This window comes from Mytilus edulis, chromosome 3 (genome assembly GCF_963676685.1).
Source record: "Mytilus edulis chromosome 3, xbMytEdul2.2, whole genome shotgun sequence".
Taxonomy (NCBI): Eukaryota; Metazoa; Mollusca; class Bivalvia; order Mytilida; family Mytilidae; genus Mytilus; species Mytilus edulis.
The window spans coordinates 1,729,785-1,746,888 of record NC_092346.1 but is presented as its reverse complement, the minus strand read 5'-3'; the positions used below and the strand labels follow the sequence as shown (position 1 = coordinate 1,746,888).

General features: G+C 36.2%; 1 long non-coding RNA gene across 1 annotated transcript; it reads left to right on the top strand.

The window, feature by feature from the left end:
* The first annotated feature begins 13,825 nt into the window (after positions 1-13,825).
* Positions 13,826-14,296, top strand: LOC139514758 (uncharacterized). The gene is made up of 2 exons (XR_011662684.1): positions 13,826-13,956; positions 14,252-14,296. It is a non-coding gene; the product is annotated as an uncharacterized lncRNA (long non-coding RNA).
* Positions 14,297-17,104: the final 2,808 nt, after the last annotated feature.

Sequence of the window (17,104 nt, the reverse complement as noted above, 5' to 3'; positions counted from 1 at the left end):
GACATACACACTAACAAGGCTAGCAAAACTTAATGCCCCCTCCACTATAAGTCATATTTCATTGAGTAACCCGATGTTTTCATCACTTAATAACGATAATTGCTATATCCTATTCTTTTTTTATTTATATAAAGTTCCGGAAAAAATGTCCCTAACCATATTAATCAGAGTCTTAATATCTAGAAGGAATTCCGATCTATATATAGGAAATTATTGACCTGGCTACTGAGGTTGTTATTTGTCGCTTCTGTAAAAGAAGTAAAAAAACGGGGCATGTATTAATACCGAAATCGGGAATACCGGCTGGTATTTCATAATCTACCATGTATTGTTTCGTAGGGGAAATTTGTTCTTACAAAACAGCTTCTAAATGCACAACTTATATCATTTTAATGTCTCATATAAACTTTCCAGGTCGTTTTTCATTGTATACTAGAAAGATCTCATTTTTTCTGAATTGGAGAACCATTTTTAAACGATAAAGATTAAGCCCCAGTCCCACTAGACCACGATCCCACCACGCTCACCGCGATCTAAAATAAATTCAGATCGTGGTGAGGTCGCGGTATGAGCGGCATGAAAATGAAAATTTCCGTTGCTTTCACGATGCTACTACGTCCTCATTACACTTCTACAACGATCCCGCTACGATTATACTACGTTCTCACCGCGCTTATTCTGCGACCTCACTACGCTTATCAAGATCTTTCTACGCTCATCGCGTTCTCACTACGACCATACCACGAGTTATCCGATTGCAACACGATCTTACCACGCTTCTACTGCGATTATAGCACGTTCTTACCACGATTATACTACGCTCATACCGCGATCTTACTACGTTCTCAGCAATAACGTCAACATCGTGTTCCATATCAATACAGTTCCATTCCTTCTATTTCTGATTAATACGTAGATTTCGCGGAAACAATACAGTCATGCCGCCAACATTTACTAGAACACGTGGGCGTGGTGGTAGGGGTTGATGTAGAGGCAGAGGGAGCTCCAATAGTAACAAATCCTGATCCAGCAGAGATGTCGGACCGACCAATCCAACCCAAGTTACAACCTATTGCTGGTCCATAAAACTCAAATGACGATATTTTAGTGAACGATACCAGAGATGACACAGATGTGTCAACAGATATAGGAATATGTGGTATGAGTGCGTTTGAGACAACTCTCCATCCAAGTAACAATTTATAAAAGTAAACCTTTATTGGCCAAGGTACGGCAGGGGCGGATCCAGCCATTTTAAAAAGGGGGGGTCCTAACCCAGGACAAAGGGGGGGGGGGGTTCCAATTACACTGTCCCCATTCAAATGCAATGATCGTCCAAAAAAAAGGGGGGGTTCCAACCCCCGGAACCCCCCCCCCTCTGGATCCGCGCTGGTGTCCAACACGGATTTTGGGCTCACACCGAACAGCAAGCTATAAAGGGCCCAAAACATTACTAGTATAAAACCAACGGTCTAATCTAGATAGAAACGAGAAGCATGGTTGAGCCGTTAGAGAAAATGGACAAGAAGTCCTAATCACATACAGACAAACAAAATCTACAGAGATTTAATATATTTTATGTGAAAATGACAACGAGAATGATGGTCGTAGTATGCACGTTGTCAGGTCGTAAGAAGAGCGTGTAGAGTACGACAAGGGCGTGCTAGAATAGTACTATGGTCTTGAACAGCGTGGTGTAAACGTGGTGTAGTCGCCGTGAGAACGTGATGGTCGTAGTGATGTCGTAATAACGTCGCTGTGAGATCGTAGCACATTCTCTCCGAATAGAATCACGCTCTCGCTACGATGGTACAGCGACCTTTGCGATCTTACTGTGACCTTAGCGCGCTCTCACTACGCTTCTACTACGACATGATTTCGCCACGACCGCAACACGATTGTTTTGAACATGTTCAAAGTTGTCCACGCTTATCACGATCTTGAAGACCTCACCACGACAGTGATACGACCTTACTACGATCTACACGATCGTACTACGATCATCAAAATTTGCATTTTTTTTCACAGATCGTAGTGCGATCGTGGCCTAGTGGGACTGCGGTATTAGACAGTACTTTACATACGAAGAAACAACTCAGTCTCATGCTACTTAGTGGACATTTTGATTAGTTAGTCTCATGCTACTTAGTGGACATTTCGATGAGTTTAGTAGTTTACAAAACCGTTTCGTAGTGGACAAATTGTGTCGTAATTGATATCAACTCAATATTAAATTGATAAAAACATACTGAAAATTACATGGTACTAACCCTTGTTAATTGTTTTGTACAAATATAATTGAAAAATGAGTATACAAAACGACTGCATGCCATGGTAGTTGTAGTGTCCCGGCACTACGAAACGATTTTCTCCCGCAAACCGAATAAGGAAATAGAAATTCAAATAAGGAAATAGAAACCGAATAAGGAAAAAAGTAACCGAATAAGGGAAAAGAAAATAAACTCATCAAAATGTTTTTCTCCCGCAAACCGAATGAGGAAATAGAAATTTAAATAAGGAAATAGAAACCGAATAAGGAAAAAGTAACTGAATAAGGAAATGAAAATCGAATAAGGAAAAAGAAACCGAATAAGGAAATGAAAATCAAATAAGGAAATAGAAACCGAATAAGGAAAAAGAAACTGAATAAGGAAATGAAAATTAAATAAGGAAATGAAAATCGAATAAGGAAATAGAAACCGAATAAGGAAAAAGGAAACAGAATAAGGAAATAGAAACCGAATAAGGAAAAAGAAACCGAATAAGGAAATGAAAATCGAATAAGGAAAAAAAAACTGAACAAGGAAAAAGAAACCGAATAAGGGAATGAAAATCAAAAAAGGAAATAGAAACCGAATTAGGAAAAAGAAACTGAATAAGGAAATGAAAATCAAAAAAGGAAATAGAAACCGAATTAGGAAATGAAAATCGAAAAAGGAAATAGAAAACGAATAAGGAAATGAAAACCGAAAAAGGAAATAGAAATCAAATAAGGAAATGAAAATCGAAAAAGGAAATAGAAATCAAATAAGGAAATGAAAATCGAAAAAGGAAATAGAAACCGAATAAGGAAATGAAAATCGAATAAGGAAATAGAAACCGAATAAGGAAAAAGAAACCGAATAAGGAAATGAAAATCAAAAAAGGAAATAGAAACCGAATAAGGAAATGAAAATCGAAAAAGGAAATAGAAAACAAATAAGAAAATGAAAATCGAAAAAGGAAATAGAAACCGAATAAGGAAATGAAAATCGAAAAAGGAAATAGAAACCGAATAAGGAAATGAAAATCGAATAAGGAAATAGAAACCGAATAACGAAAAAGAAACCAAATAAGGAAATGAAAATCGAAAAGGGAAATAGAAAACAAATAAGGAAATGGAAATCGAAAAAAATATAGAAACCGAATAAGGAAATGAAAATCGAAAATGGAAATAGAAACCGAATAAGGAAATGAAAATTGAATAAGGAAATAGAAACCGAATAAGGAAAAAGAAACCGAATAAGGAAATGAAAATCGAAAAAGGAAATAGAAACAAAATAAGGAAATGAAAATCGAAAAAGGAAATAGAAAACGAATAAGGAAACGAAAAAAATGAGGAAAAAAAAATTGAGGAAAATATTTTTGAGGAAAAAATTTTGAGGAAAAAAAAATTTAAGGAAAAAAATTTTTTGAGGAAACAAAATTTGAAAAAAAAAATTTTTAAGGAAAAAAAAATTTTAGGAAAAAAAAATTTGTGAAAAAAATTTTGAGGGAAAAAAAAAATTCAGTTTGGACTTGAAATATTTTTCAAAATTTGAATATCGAAAAAGGAAAAAGGAAAAAGGAAACAACTTGTGTCTGGTAAATTTTTTATTGTTCCCTCGCCGGGATTCGAACCCATGCTACTGAGATATCGGGACACCAATCACCTGCACTGTAGCCGCCCCGCTAGACCACACGACCACCTGGGCTTCATAAAAATAAAGCTTTCGGTGGCCGGGTGTTACCTTTCATATATATATATTTCTCTAATTTTTGTGCTATTTTCACATTTCCTGACCGGTGTGAGAAAAATATTTCTCCTCACTAGTGAAAAATCTGTTCTCGGCAAATGATTAGTCGAAATTTGATTATGACGTCTAAATGTTTTGTTTTCTTATGAATTTTCCTATTGTGACGTCATGAAAAAAGGCGACAATGCCTGATGACGTCGCATATAAAGAACACAAGTTTCTGAAAATCTTTGAAAAAGAAGGATAAAAAACATTAGAGAAACAGATTCCTACACTATAACTCGTGTATTACGATATTTCTCCAATCTCGACAGTTAAATTTTAGTTATTTAAAGAGCTCGGCAAGCCTCGCGCATTAAATAATAAAACTTAACTGTCTCGAGTGGAGAAATATCGTAATACACTTGTTGCAGTGTTGGAATCTATATTTCTCTAATTCTTCGTCAATTTATCCCTTTCTGCACCAATTGTATAAAAAATTGAATCAACGTGTGGTTTGTTTGATCTCAGTTCTTCACTGGTTAAAATCCGGTTATGACGTCGAATTTTCTTGCTTTCCTCTGAATTTCCTATTGTGACAGCATGAAAAAAGGCGACTATGCCTGATGACGTCACATAGAAAGAACACATCTTTTTTCAGATCATTCGAAAAGAAGGAATACGTTTGCCTGCATATTGTTTGAAAATCATTAGAGAAACTGATTCTACCACTGCATCTCGTGTAATACGATATTTATCCACTCTAGACAGTTAGATTTTAAATATTTAAAACGCTCGGCGAGCCTCGTGTTTTAAATTTGAAAATTTAACTGTCTCGAGTGGATAAATATCGTATCACACTCGATGCAGTGGTAGAATCTATATGTATATCAGCATTGTCATTTATCTTCAACCATAATATGAGGCAGGCATAACCTGTGAATGGGGACGAAGTCTGTATGTATTATTTTCTTACCTCAAACATGTTAATAAAGGAAACGGAAATACCGTAACGTTCCCGATTTCGGTTCTGTGGTTAGAGATTTAGCTGTGACGTTGTTTAAGTTATGACGTCATATTCAATGTAAACAAAAGAAACGCTTCCCATCAGGTAACGTTTTTTTCAAATCAAACAATTATTAAAAATGTAATTGTATTGAGTTCCAATCTTATATTTTACTAGACTGATACATATAATTTTCTTTTCAAAGTCTCATGCAAACAAGACAGATTTCTGCGCAAATGCGGGGAAAACCGGAACAGGAACTAGATCTGAAAAAAAAAGTTCGGGAAATTTTCCCGATTTTTTTTTTTTTATTTTTTTTTATTGATTTTTCTACCGTAATTGGGGACTTCGTCCCCATAATATGAGGCAGGCATTACCTGTGAATGGGGACGAAGTTTGTTTAAATTATTTTTTTTGTATTTTAAATATTTGTTGAAGTTTATTGTGTTTATTGTGTTAATATATGTTGGTCACAAACTGTAAAGTTTATATGACAATAAAATATTTGATTTGATTTATTTGATTTGTAAAAAAAAAGATACGGAAATACCGTAACGTTTCCGATTTTGGTTCTGTTGTTAGGAAATTTTACTTGTGACGTTATTTAAGTTATGACGTCATGTTTAATGTAAACAAAGAAACGCAATGCATCAGGTATGCCTAACGTTTATTCATACCAAAGACAAAGAATGATTAAAAATGAAATATTGGTATTGTGTTCCTTGAGTTTCTATATTCAAGGTTTCCATTCAATGACCATCTCAGATGTTGAATCCATTGGTATAGAGGCAGCAATTGGTAACATAAAAATGGTTCTTTTGTGGGATATATAAACCTCCTAGTATGTCAGATGACCATTTCAGTACAGACTGTACCAAAACTATAGACAAAATTATATCAAAATATGACAACTATATTTTTATTGGAGATTTTAATTATAACATGCTTAACTGTGATAAGAGTGCAATGATAAGAGAAATCTGTGAAATTTTTAATTTAAAGAACATCATTAAGAAAGCTACATGTTTTACAAAAATTGCTAAAGCAACCCTTTTAGATTTGATTTGAATGAATCATGACTGTGATTTTAAAAAGATATGTAATTTTGGCACTGGAATTAGTGATGTGCACAACTTTATATCTGTGCAGTTAAATTGTGATTTACCTAAAATTTTACCAAAAAAGAAGATATGCAGAAGCTTTAAGAATTTTGATGCTTCAAATTTTTTAAATGATTTAGAAAATCAGCATTTTGATATATCTGAATTTGATAATGTAAATACAGCATATGATAATTTTAGCAAAAGTTTCATTGAGGTAGCTGATAAACACGCACCTTTTAAGGAAAGGAAAATTTTTCCAAATCAGGTACCATATATGAATGCAGAGCTTAAAAGTGCCATTTATAAGAAAAAAATGTTGTATAATAAATTTCAAAAATTCAGTGGTAGTAAGAACTGGGAGACATATAGGCGGCAACGCAACTATGTTACAAAACTAAAAAATAAATCCATTAACCAATATTTTGTAGAGAGGTGTGCTGGAGGCCCGAAGTCGAAAGATTTCTGGCCAACAGTGAAACCTTTTCTTACAAATAAGGGAAATGTACACCAAAAGGAAACTGTCCTCTCTGAAAATAATGTTTTAATTACAAAACAGGAGGAGGTGTGTGAGATATTTAATGACTATTTTGTAAATGTTGCAAAGAATATAGGAAGCAGTCAAATAAAGGTTGATGATGATCACCCGAGTATTTTGGCCATTAAAGATAATATTCCAGATCTTGATCAAAACAATTTTACCTTTTCCCCTATTGATCAAGACTTTGTTGAGAAACATATACGTAAAATTAATGTTAAAAAAGCCGCCACTGGTATAGATGGTATCTCACCTAAATTACTGCATTTTGCTAAACCTGCTATTGTAAAACCCCTTACAGATATTGTTAATTTGTCATTATCATCATCGACCTTCCCTGACCGTCTTAAGGAAGCTCAAGTTGCACCTATTCACAAAAAGAATAGTGTTTTAGAAAAGGGAAATTATAGACCGGTAAGTGTATTACCGGCTATTTCTAAAATTTTTGAAAATGCCATAGAAGTACAATTAGTGCAGTACTTTGATAAAAATCTTCAGTCCTTTTTTGGCAGCTTTTGGATCTGGTTTTGGATGTCAGTCAACTTTATTAAGAGTAATTGAAGATTGGAAATTAGCCTTAGATCAAAATAAATACCTTGCAGCTATCCTTATGGACTTGTCAAAAGCATTTGACTGTCTCCCCCATGACTTACTGCTACTGAAACTAAAAGCTTATGGTCTATCCAAATCCTCACTTGATATGTTATATAGTTATTTAACAAAAAGAAAACAGTGTGTGAAGGTAAACCAAAATTTAAGTGGTATGCTTGACATATTTAAAGGGGTACCACAAGGTTCTATCCTTGGACCCATCCTATTTAATATTTTTATTAATGATTTGTTCTTTTTTGTAAAAATTTGTTCTTTATATAATTATGCTGATGACAATACTTTGTCAAAGTCTGGAAATTCCTTACAAGATGTAATTTCTGCTCTTGAGGAAGACAGCAATTTTTTAATACAGTGGTTTTCTTCCAATAAAATGCAGGCCAACCCAGAGAAATTTCAAGCTATCTCTCTTGGCAAAAAAACACATGATAAAAAGATTGTGTTTGATTTGAATGGTATTTCTATATCATGTGAGGATGAGGTTAAACTACTTGGAGTTACGATTGATTTTAAATTAAACTTTAATTTACACATTTCAAATATTTGTAAAAAGGCTGCAAGGCAATTAAATGTTTTGAAAAGAATTGGGAAACATCTAAACAAACTGAGTAAGCTTACAATTTACTACTCTTTTATTATGTCAAACTTTAGTTATTGCCCTTTGACTTGGCATTTCTGTGGGGAACAAAATACCAGGAAAATAGAAAAAATACAAGAAAGAGCGCTTCGATTTATTTATGAAGACCATCAGAGCTCATACGAAACACTCCTGCAGATTTCGAACCTTCCATCATTAAAAACTCGTAGAATGCGCTCAATTGCCTTGGAGACCTTTAAAATAATTAATAAAAAATGTCCTTTATTTATTCAAGATTTAGTTGTAATAAAAAATAGTTCATATAATTTCAGGTATGTAAACACTGCTGAGGTACCTAGACCTAGAACCTCCAGTTATGGTAAAAGATCCTTTAGATTTGAGGCAGCACAAGTATGGAACTCACTTCCTAATGAGGCTAGACTCATGACTTCTTTTGACCAGTTTAGGAATTATATAAATTCCTGGTGTGGGGGTCAAAAATGTTACTGCAGTTCATGTCGTTTCCAACCAGTGCTGTCTCAAAGCTGAAATTTCTTTCTTTCTTTTTATAATGGCCTTTTGCTCTGCTTTTTATGCATTTTTTTTTAATATATCTGCCATTAAATGCTAGTGCTTATATTTATTTATTTATTGTTTTTATGCTTTTAGTCTGTTATATTTTATGATCCCAAGTGATTTGCTGATTCCCCCGTTTCAATGCACATAGAGGCGCTTGCCACATGAACTTTGACTCTGGAGACTCACAAATCAAATAGAGTTGCTTTCATTATATTGCATGTTTTTTTAGTTTTATTTGGTAGTATTTGCATGATGCTGCATGTTTTTTTTTATGTGATAGTCGGTTAAAGAGCTCACCAGAGCTCATGTTTTCTCTGTTATTATGTATATATATGCCGACTCTAAATAAAATTTACTTACTTACTTACTTACTATATTTTACTAGACTAGTCTCACGACAACAAGACCGGAAGAAGGAAGTAGAGTTACGTGTTCTTCGCAGATCCGGAAATTAAAAAACACGACAAAAAAAAATTGAACGATTTTGAGTTCATTACTGGTACAATGAAAAATTCGGTAAATTTTCCCGATTTTTTTTTATTTTTACTGAATTTTCTACTGTAATAGGGACTTCGTCCCCATATTATATTTTACTAGACTGATACATATAATTTTCTTTTCAAAGTCTCATGCAAACAAGACAGATTTCTGCGCAAATGCGGGGAAAACCAGGAACAGGAACTAGATCTGAAAAAAAAGTTAACGATTTTGAGTTCATTTAATAGTAGAATGAAAAATTCGGGAAATTTTCCCGATTTTTTTTTATTGATTTTTCTACCGTAATTGGGGACTTCGTCCCCATAATATGAGGCAGGCATTACCTGTAAATGGGGACGAAGTCTGTATGAATTATTTTTTTGTAACTTAAATATTTGTTTAAAAAAAAAAAGAAACGGAAATACCGTAACGTTTCCGATTTTGGTTCTGTTGTTAGGGATTTAGTTGTGACGTTATTTAAATTATGACGTCATATGCAATGTAAACAAAGAAACGCTATCACCAGGGTTGCGTTCAATATCGTAGCAGCTACGTAGTGGCTACGTAGCTGTTATCGATATCTACGTAGCAGCTAGTCTATAGCTACACGTTCAATAGTCAAAATCTAAATAGCACTACGTAGCAGCTACAATATTGAACGCGGCCCAGTGGTAACGTTTTTTCATATCAAGGAATTATTAAAAATGAAATTGGTATTGCGCGTTCCTTCCTATTTTGTACTAGACTGATAAATATATATTTTACTCAAAGTTTCATACAAACGAGACCGGAAAAAAGGAAGTACATTGTACATTTCTGCGCAGGTCCGGGATTTCAAAACACGACAAAAAAAATTTGAACGATTTTGAGTTCATTAGTACAATGAAAAATTCGGGAAATGTTCCCGAATTTTTTTTATTGAATTTTCTACTGTTATTGGGGACTCCGTCCCCATATAAACATGAAATTATTCGTTTTGATAAATGCCAGAGATTTTTACAATGTCATTCATTCATTTCGTGAATTACTTTCCCATTGTTTACATATATTTCAGAGATTCTAAATAGAAAAAGAAAATTGAAGAAAAATAATTTGAAGAAAATTAACGCAAATTACGCATGCTTTCGATAGTCGGAGTGGTTTAGTTAAGTAAGTGACTTGGTGTATTTATGTGGTCTAACATTTGTCGTGATTAATAAGCTCTAATACTGCAGTCCCACTAGTACGGTCGTGGTGAGGTCTTGGTGATCGTGATGAGCGTGGCCAACTTTAAACATGTTCAAAACAATCGTGGTGCGGTCGTGGCAAAATCAGGTCGTAGTAGAAGCGTAGTGAGAGCGCAGTAAGATCACAAAGGTCGCTTTACCATCGAAGCGAGAGCGTAGCGAAAGCGTGATTCTTTTCGGAGAGACGCTACGATCTCACAGCGACGTTATTACGACCTCACTACGACCATCACGTTCTTACCACGACACAACTACTCTTCCACTATGATTATACCACTTTAACACCACGCTGTTCAAGACCATAGTACGATTCTAGCACGACCTTGCCGCCCTCATCGCGCTCTTCCTACGACCTGACTAAGTTCATACTACGACTTTCATTCTTATTGTCATTTTCACATAAAATATATTAAATCTCTCTAGGTTTTGTTTGTCTGTATGTAATAAAGACTTCTTGTCCATTTTCTCTAACTGCTCAACCATGTCACATTATGCATGTATGAGCCTATCCCAAGTCAGGAGCCTGTAAATCAGTGATTGCCGTTTGTTAATGTGTTACATACTAGTATATGTTTTTCATTCATTTTTTGAACATAAATAAAGCCGTTAGTTTTCTCGTTTGAATTGTTTTACATTGCCATTTCGAGGCTTATGCGGAATGGTCACCTAGGCTATATTTGTTAATTTCGGTGTCATTCTGGTCTCTTGTGGAGAGTTGTCTCATTGGCAATCTCACCACATCTTCTAATTTTATATTCACACATCTGTGTCATCTCTACTATCGTTCAATTATTAGATATCGTTATTTGAGCTTGATGGACCAGGAATAGATTGTAGTTCAGGTTGTATTGGTCGTTCCGACATCTTTGCTGGATCAGGGTTCGTAACTATCAATGCTCTCTCTGTCTCTGAATCAACCCCTACCACCACGCCCATGTGTTCTATTAGGTTTTGGTGGCTTGACTGTATTGTTTCCGAGAAATCTACATATTAATCAGAAATAGAAGCAATGGGACTGTATTGATATGGAACACGATTTTAATAGTATAGCTGAGAACGTGGTAAGATCGGTATGAACGTAGTATAATCGTGGTAAGAACGTGCTATAATCGCAGTAGAAGCGTGGTACGATCGTGTTGCAATCGGATAACTCGTGGTATGGTCGTAGTGAGAACGTGATGAGCATAGAAAGATCTCGATAAGCATAGTGAGGTCACAGAATAAGCGCGGTGAGAACGTGATATAATCGTAGCGGGATCGTTGAAGAAGCGTAATGAGGACGTAGTATCAGCGTGCAAGCAACGAAAATTTACATGCCGCTCATGCCGCGACCTCACACGATTTGAATTTATTTTAGATCGCGGTAACCGTGGTGCGAACTTGGTCAGTGGGACTGGGGCTTTAGTTAATACATATTAGGCCGTGTTCACATTGACCTAAACTCGGTGTTGTGTTAGTGTAACTCACACTTAAACTAAACACAATTGCGTTCCCATTGATAAAATTCAATGTTTACATGTAGTTTAAATCATGTTTTGTCTACACACAGTCGATAGTCAATGTAGGCCTTGTGTAGGTTAAGTGTACACAAAACTAGGCATTCAGAACTTTAATTTTCCCATGTATATTTAAAAAAGAAACAATTTTTATATACAATGGATACTTATAACATTTATTAATAAAGTTCTTTACAGAAATATTTGTCTAAACTTGATATATTTATTTGTTATAAAAACACTTTACGTAGCCTTATTAACCCCTAATCAAGACTCATCCATCGATTGGACGTACACACTGACGGAAATATTTGCCACTGGTCTTTATACTCAAACAACGATTCACTCATAAATGCATAACTGAAAATAGGGTGAGGTTAATTGTTTGTTTGTGTAGTATCTCAGATCCGTTAAAATACAATTAGAAATAAAATTAAAAAAACATTACCCCTTCCCTTTGCCAAATACTCCTTGGAGAAAAAATATCATTTGAAACAAACAGAATATATAGAAATGTAGTAATCTTTAACATCGCACTTCTATTTCTTCGTCTGTAAGCACGCTGATGGCGAGCCTACGTTTTTAATGCATAATCGAGACATCTTTAGACTACTGCAAATCATTCAAAATGACTTTCTTAAAGAAGCAACCACTTTATTTTTTTTTAAAAGGGGCGTTCTGAGTCAGATTTTTTTCAAGTGTGAACAAATCGTATGTACAGGTAGCTAAACAAGGTGTATAAATGTGAACAAATTTAATGTGAAACTAGTGTACATTACATTAAACCAAAAGTAAACATGTTTACTGTACACGGCGTTTGGTGTGAACACGGCCAATGTAGGCCTTGTGTAGGTTAAGTGTACACAAAACTAGGCATTTAGGACATTAGTTTTACCGTGTATATATTTAAGGAGGAAACTATTTTTTAATTAAATTGATATTTTGATAATTATTAATAAAGTTCTTTACAGAAATTGTTGTCTAACATTTACATGTTTATTTTGTTTTAAAAAAAATTAACGTACTTTATTTACCCCTGATCAAGACTCAAAGCAGCATCATTGCCGAACCCATAAGGCAGCAGCCAATTGAGTTTCGGGGTGCCTATTATAGTAGAATATAAAACATAAGGGCGGGTGTGGTGGGCGAGGGCGGTTATGAATTTTCTAAAAAAAAAATAGTTTCCAGTTTTTGGAGAGAAAAAATGTTTTTGACCCTGAAAAGAATGTGTTTGTTTCACCCTCAGCTTCCACTATATATAACGCTGAAATTGATTTCGACTTGTCACCAAACTTTGTCCTGACAAAAATCCATAGCTCACGCCCCTCCCCCCCCACCAAAAAAAATAAATAGTTGCTGTCTAATTCATTTTAAAAAGGTCTTCCCGAATCGACTTGACGTACACAGAAATATTCGCCACTGGTCTTTACTCAAACAACGATTCTCGCATAAATACATTACTAAAAAAAAGTGTGAGGTAAATGATATGTTTGTCTAGTATCTCAGATCCGTTAAATTACACTTAAAATAAAAAAATAAAAACTTTACCCTATCCCTTTACCTTGGAGAAGAAATACCATGTGAAACAAACAGAAAAGATAAAAATTAGTGATCCCTAATATCGGGATCCTTTTTTTTCGTCTGTAAGCACGCTGCTGCAGATAACGTTTTCTAATGCGTAATCGGGACATCTTAAGTATATTTAAACTACTGCAAATCATCAAAATGGTTTTCATATAGGAGCAACCACTTAACTTCAAAAAGGGGGAGGTCATTTTTTTTTTTTATCTGAGTCAGATTTTTTTTCGCGGGAACGTTTTATTTCGGTTTTTTTTTTCGATGCTGGTGATCAAATACTTTTTTTTCAATATTTAATACTATAATGTATGGGGAAACCCTTGATTCAGAATATTTTTTTTATCATCTCTATGACCAGAGTTTTTTTTATCCAATTGAGGATCGGAATATTGCCATCCCCCCTTTTTGATTTTTGAAGTTAAATGGTAGTTCCCTTACTGCTAGAAAAGTTGTCCGAAAACTTTGCATTCGATTCTACGTAATGAACATTTAAATGACATATAGTTTACAAGTGTGAACAAATCTTATGTACAGGTAATTAAACAAAGTGGATATGTTCTGCAACTCATTCATCATTTATTCTTCATTTGATCATCATTTTATATTGTTAACGTTTCATTGCGTACATCGCTTTATGTGCGCCAGTTATAGGAGTTTTATACAGGACAGTGTAGGAATCCGCGTTACTTTCCCCTCTCTTCTATTGACGTAAACTGCTCAGCGAGTCGTGTGCACAACTGCAAAGAACATTCAGCGGACACGTTGTCCAAAAGAACAATTCGTGGCTAACCACAGCGTGAGTGACCTTTAAAACATTACAAATTATGTCTTTACATTAGCGATGAACTGTTTTAATATATTTCTCTATGTTATACAGAAACTATGAACATTTTACCGTTCAAACTGTTCATATCTGCGATTACACGATTTAATTCAAGACAGAACCCGACGTGTGCAAGAATATTCATATTTTTATTATTATAAAGAACTTTAACAGCTTTATATATCTACGAACTGTTTATCCGTATTTTTAATGGACTTTAATTATCATTGAACACATTGTAAAATTGTATTTGTATTTGTATTTTCAGTTTTTCACCATTTGGATTGGTAGTGAAATAAAAGTCAGCTCCTGATTGTTTTATCTTTACTTAAACCCAGTCGTCTTGGTTACACTCACTGGTCAGGCCAGTACAGTGAAAAAGCTATAACTTGCTTATTGTTTTTCTTGGATAACGTACGCCACTCCACGACAGTCAACAGACCAACAACGTAGTTTCAACGACAACGTAGCAACGTACATACGTACATACCTTTACACTGACAGAGGACTACATATCTTGTGTGTTCTCGGCAGCAAACCAACAACGTTGAACAAACATTGCCGATTTACATCATGGATCCCAGTCACGCGGAACAGCAAGAAGAGGTTCAGCCCCCAGAGGGAAATGTCCCAGATCTAGAATTATTACAAAATCCGTCTAAAACAACAAATGTAGATGAAAATGCCGAGTCTAGGCGAGTGCGTGAACTTACCGAAAAGGGACAGGGAGCCTTTATAGAAAAACGTGACAAGTTCTATCACGACTTAGAGGCCCTATGGTCAAACCTAGACTCTCAGTTATTAGAAACGGCCAAGCCTCCCAACGACCTCCAGCAATTGTTAACAGCACAAGATAAAATTGTACAAGCCTGTACTAAGTATCGCAGGCTCACAGACGAGTACTTGACATTTCTGAAAAATACAAAAACATTAGACAGCCTTCAAGACATTGATACGTGCAAATTCCCAACGGCTATCCGAATGTCTAAAGTCGAACTGGCAATTGAGACTTTACACGACCATCGCCTTACCTTGACAAAGGCTAAATCTACAAAAACGAGGACATCTAAGGGCAAGACCACCTCGCACAGTGGGAGCTCACACGCCTCCGACATGTCGAGCCTAGCACAGAGAAAGCGTGCCAAGGCAGAGTCCGCTAGATCGAAGATAGCTTTTGCCGAGCAAGAAGCTGCCCTCCCAAAGCAGGAGGCCGTTTTACAGCAACAGACCCTATATAGACAAACAGAAATCAAGGCCGAAATGGAACAAGAAGCTATCCGTACAAAACAAGAGGCCGCACATAGAAAAGCTGAAGCGGAACAAGAAGCCACACGTAGAAGAGCCGAAGCAGAACAAGAGGAAGAGCACATCAAAGCTAAAAAAGAACATGATGCCGTTCGCAGAAAAACTCAAATGGAACAGGAAGCCGCACGTGCGGTTCGAGAAAAAGCCGAACTTAAGGCCGCTAGGAACATTCTCGAAGCAAAAAGAGAAGCTGCAGCCGCAGAAGCCGATGCTCGTGTCCTGGAATACGACGGCAGCCAAGCCTTTAGCGAACTACCTGACGAAAAGGAAGACCCGCTCCAACGTGTGCAAGATTTCGTCAATAAACTTCCTGTATCAACTGTTGTAAAGGAAGTAACAGGACCTCAAAAGAAAAAACAAATTCCTGTTAAGACCGAGCTGAGTCACGAAGCACCAGCGTTCGTGCCGTCCTTGGCACTGAACTTGCTGTCACAGACATCTGCTGTCTTACCTTCCGATACTAAGTCACCGGAAGTTACCTTAATCCCAGATCTGGGATTAGTAACCGGCATACAAAAACTAGGCCTTTCAGATGAGAGCCCTACTGAACACCAAAAACAGGATGTTAAAGAAGCGATCCCTGTCTTACGCACAGAACAAGACGTTATAGAAGAGATCCCTGTTTCACACCAAAAACAAGGCGTAATAGAAGAGATCCCTGTCGCATACCAGCAACAAATCAATCCCACGCCGGAGATAACTAGATTTCTTCTACGCAAAGACCTATTATTCTCCAGGCTAACAAATTGTAATGACCTGGCAGAATCCTTCCATACATGGAAATCTAGCTTCAAAAACGTCATAGACGAATTGCAAGTTTCTGACTCGGAACAAATTACTTACTTATTAAGTGGCTAGGGCCAGAGTCTGGTAAACATGTCATAAGTATTAGGGCATCAAATGCCAACAACCCTACTAGAGGCCTACAGAGGTTATGGCAAAGATTACATGAGCGATATGGTGCTCCAGAAATGTTGGAAGCCTCTCTCAGGAGTAAACTTGACAAATTCCCAACCTTGACAAATAAGGACAACGCAAGTCTCTACGATCTGTCTGACATTCTATCAGAAATAAAATACCACAAGGAAAATCCCAAGCTGGGATGTCTGCTAGCTTATTTTGATTCACCGACCGGAATAAACCCTGTCATTGAAAAACTACCCTATGGACTTCAGGAAAAGTGGATTACAAGGGCGTCTAGATACAAATCTAACCACGGCGTTGCCTTTCCTCCTTTTACGGAGTTATCTACATTCATCAGTGAAATCAGTAGAATTAAAAACGATCCTGTATTTATTTTTTGGTCAAGAGTCACACCAAGTACTAAAGGTGCTGCGCCAAGGTTCACACCTCAGCCTGGAACAAAAATCAACGTTCACAAGACACTGACAGCGGTCGAACAAAGATCTGGAGAGACTGCACAGCAACAAAATCTGTGCATAATACACAATACCGAACATTCGCTAAATGAATGTCGTGGGTTCAGAGCTAAAACTATAGAGGAACGCAAGGAACTGTTGAGGCAAAACAATCTTTGTTACAAATGCTGTGATTCGACTATGCACAGAAGTCGTGATTGCAACGCGAGTATCAGTTGCAATGAATGCGGAAGTAAACAACACACCACCGCATTACACACTAATCGAGTGTACCAAACCAAAGGTGCACCGCCTTCACCGCCTAGATCAGTCGACGGCGGGGAGCAACTTGAGTTAGCTGAAACTAAGCTAACCTCTGTTAGTTCAACTTGCACAGATATCTCCAATGACGGCAACAGCAGTAAATCTTGTGCCAAGATACTTCCTGTGAATGTCTT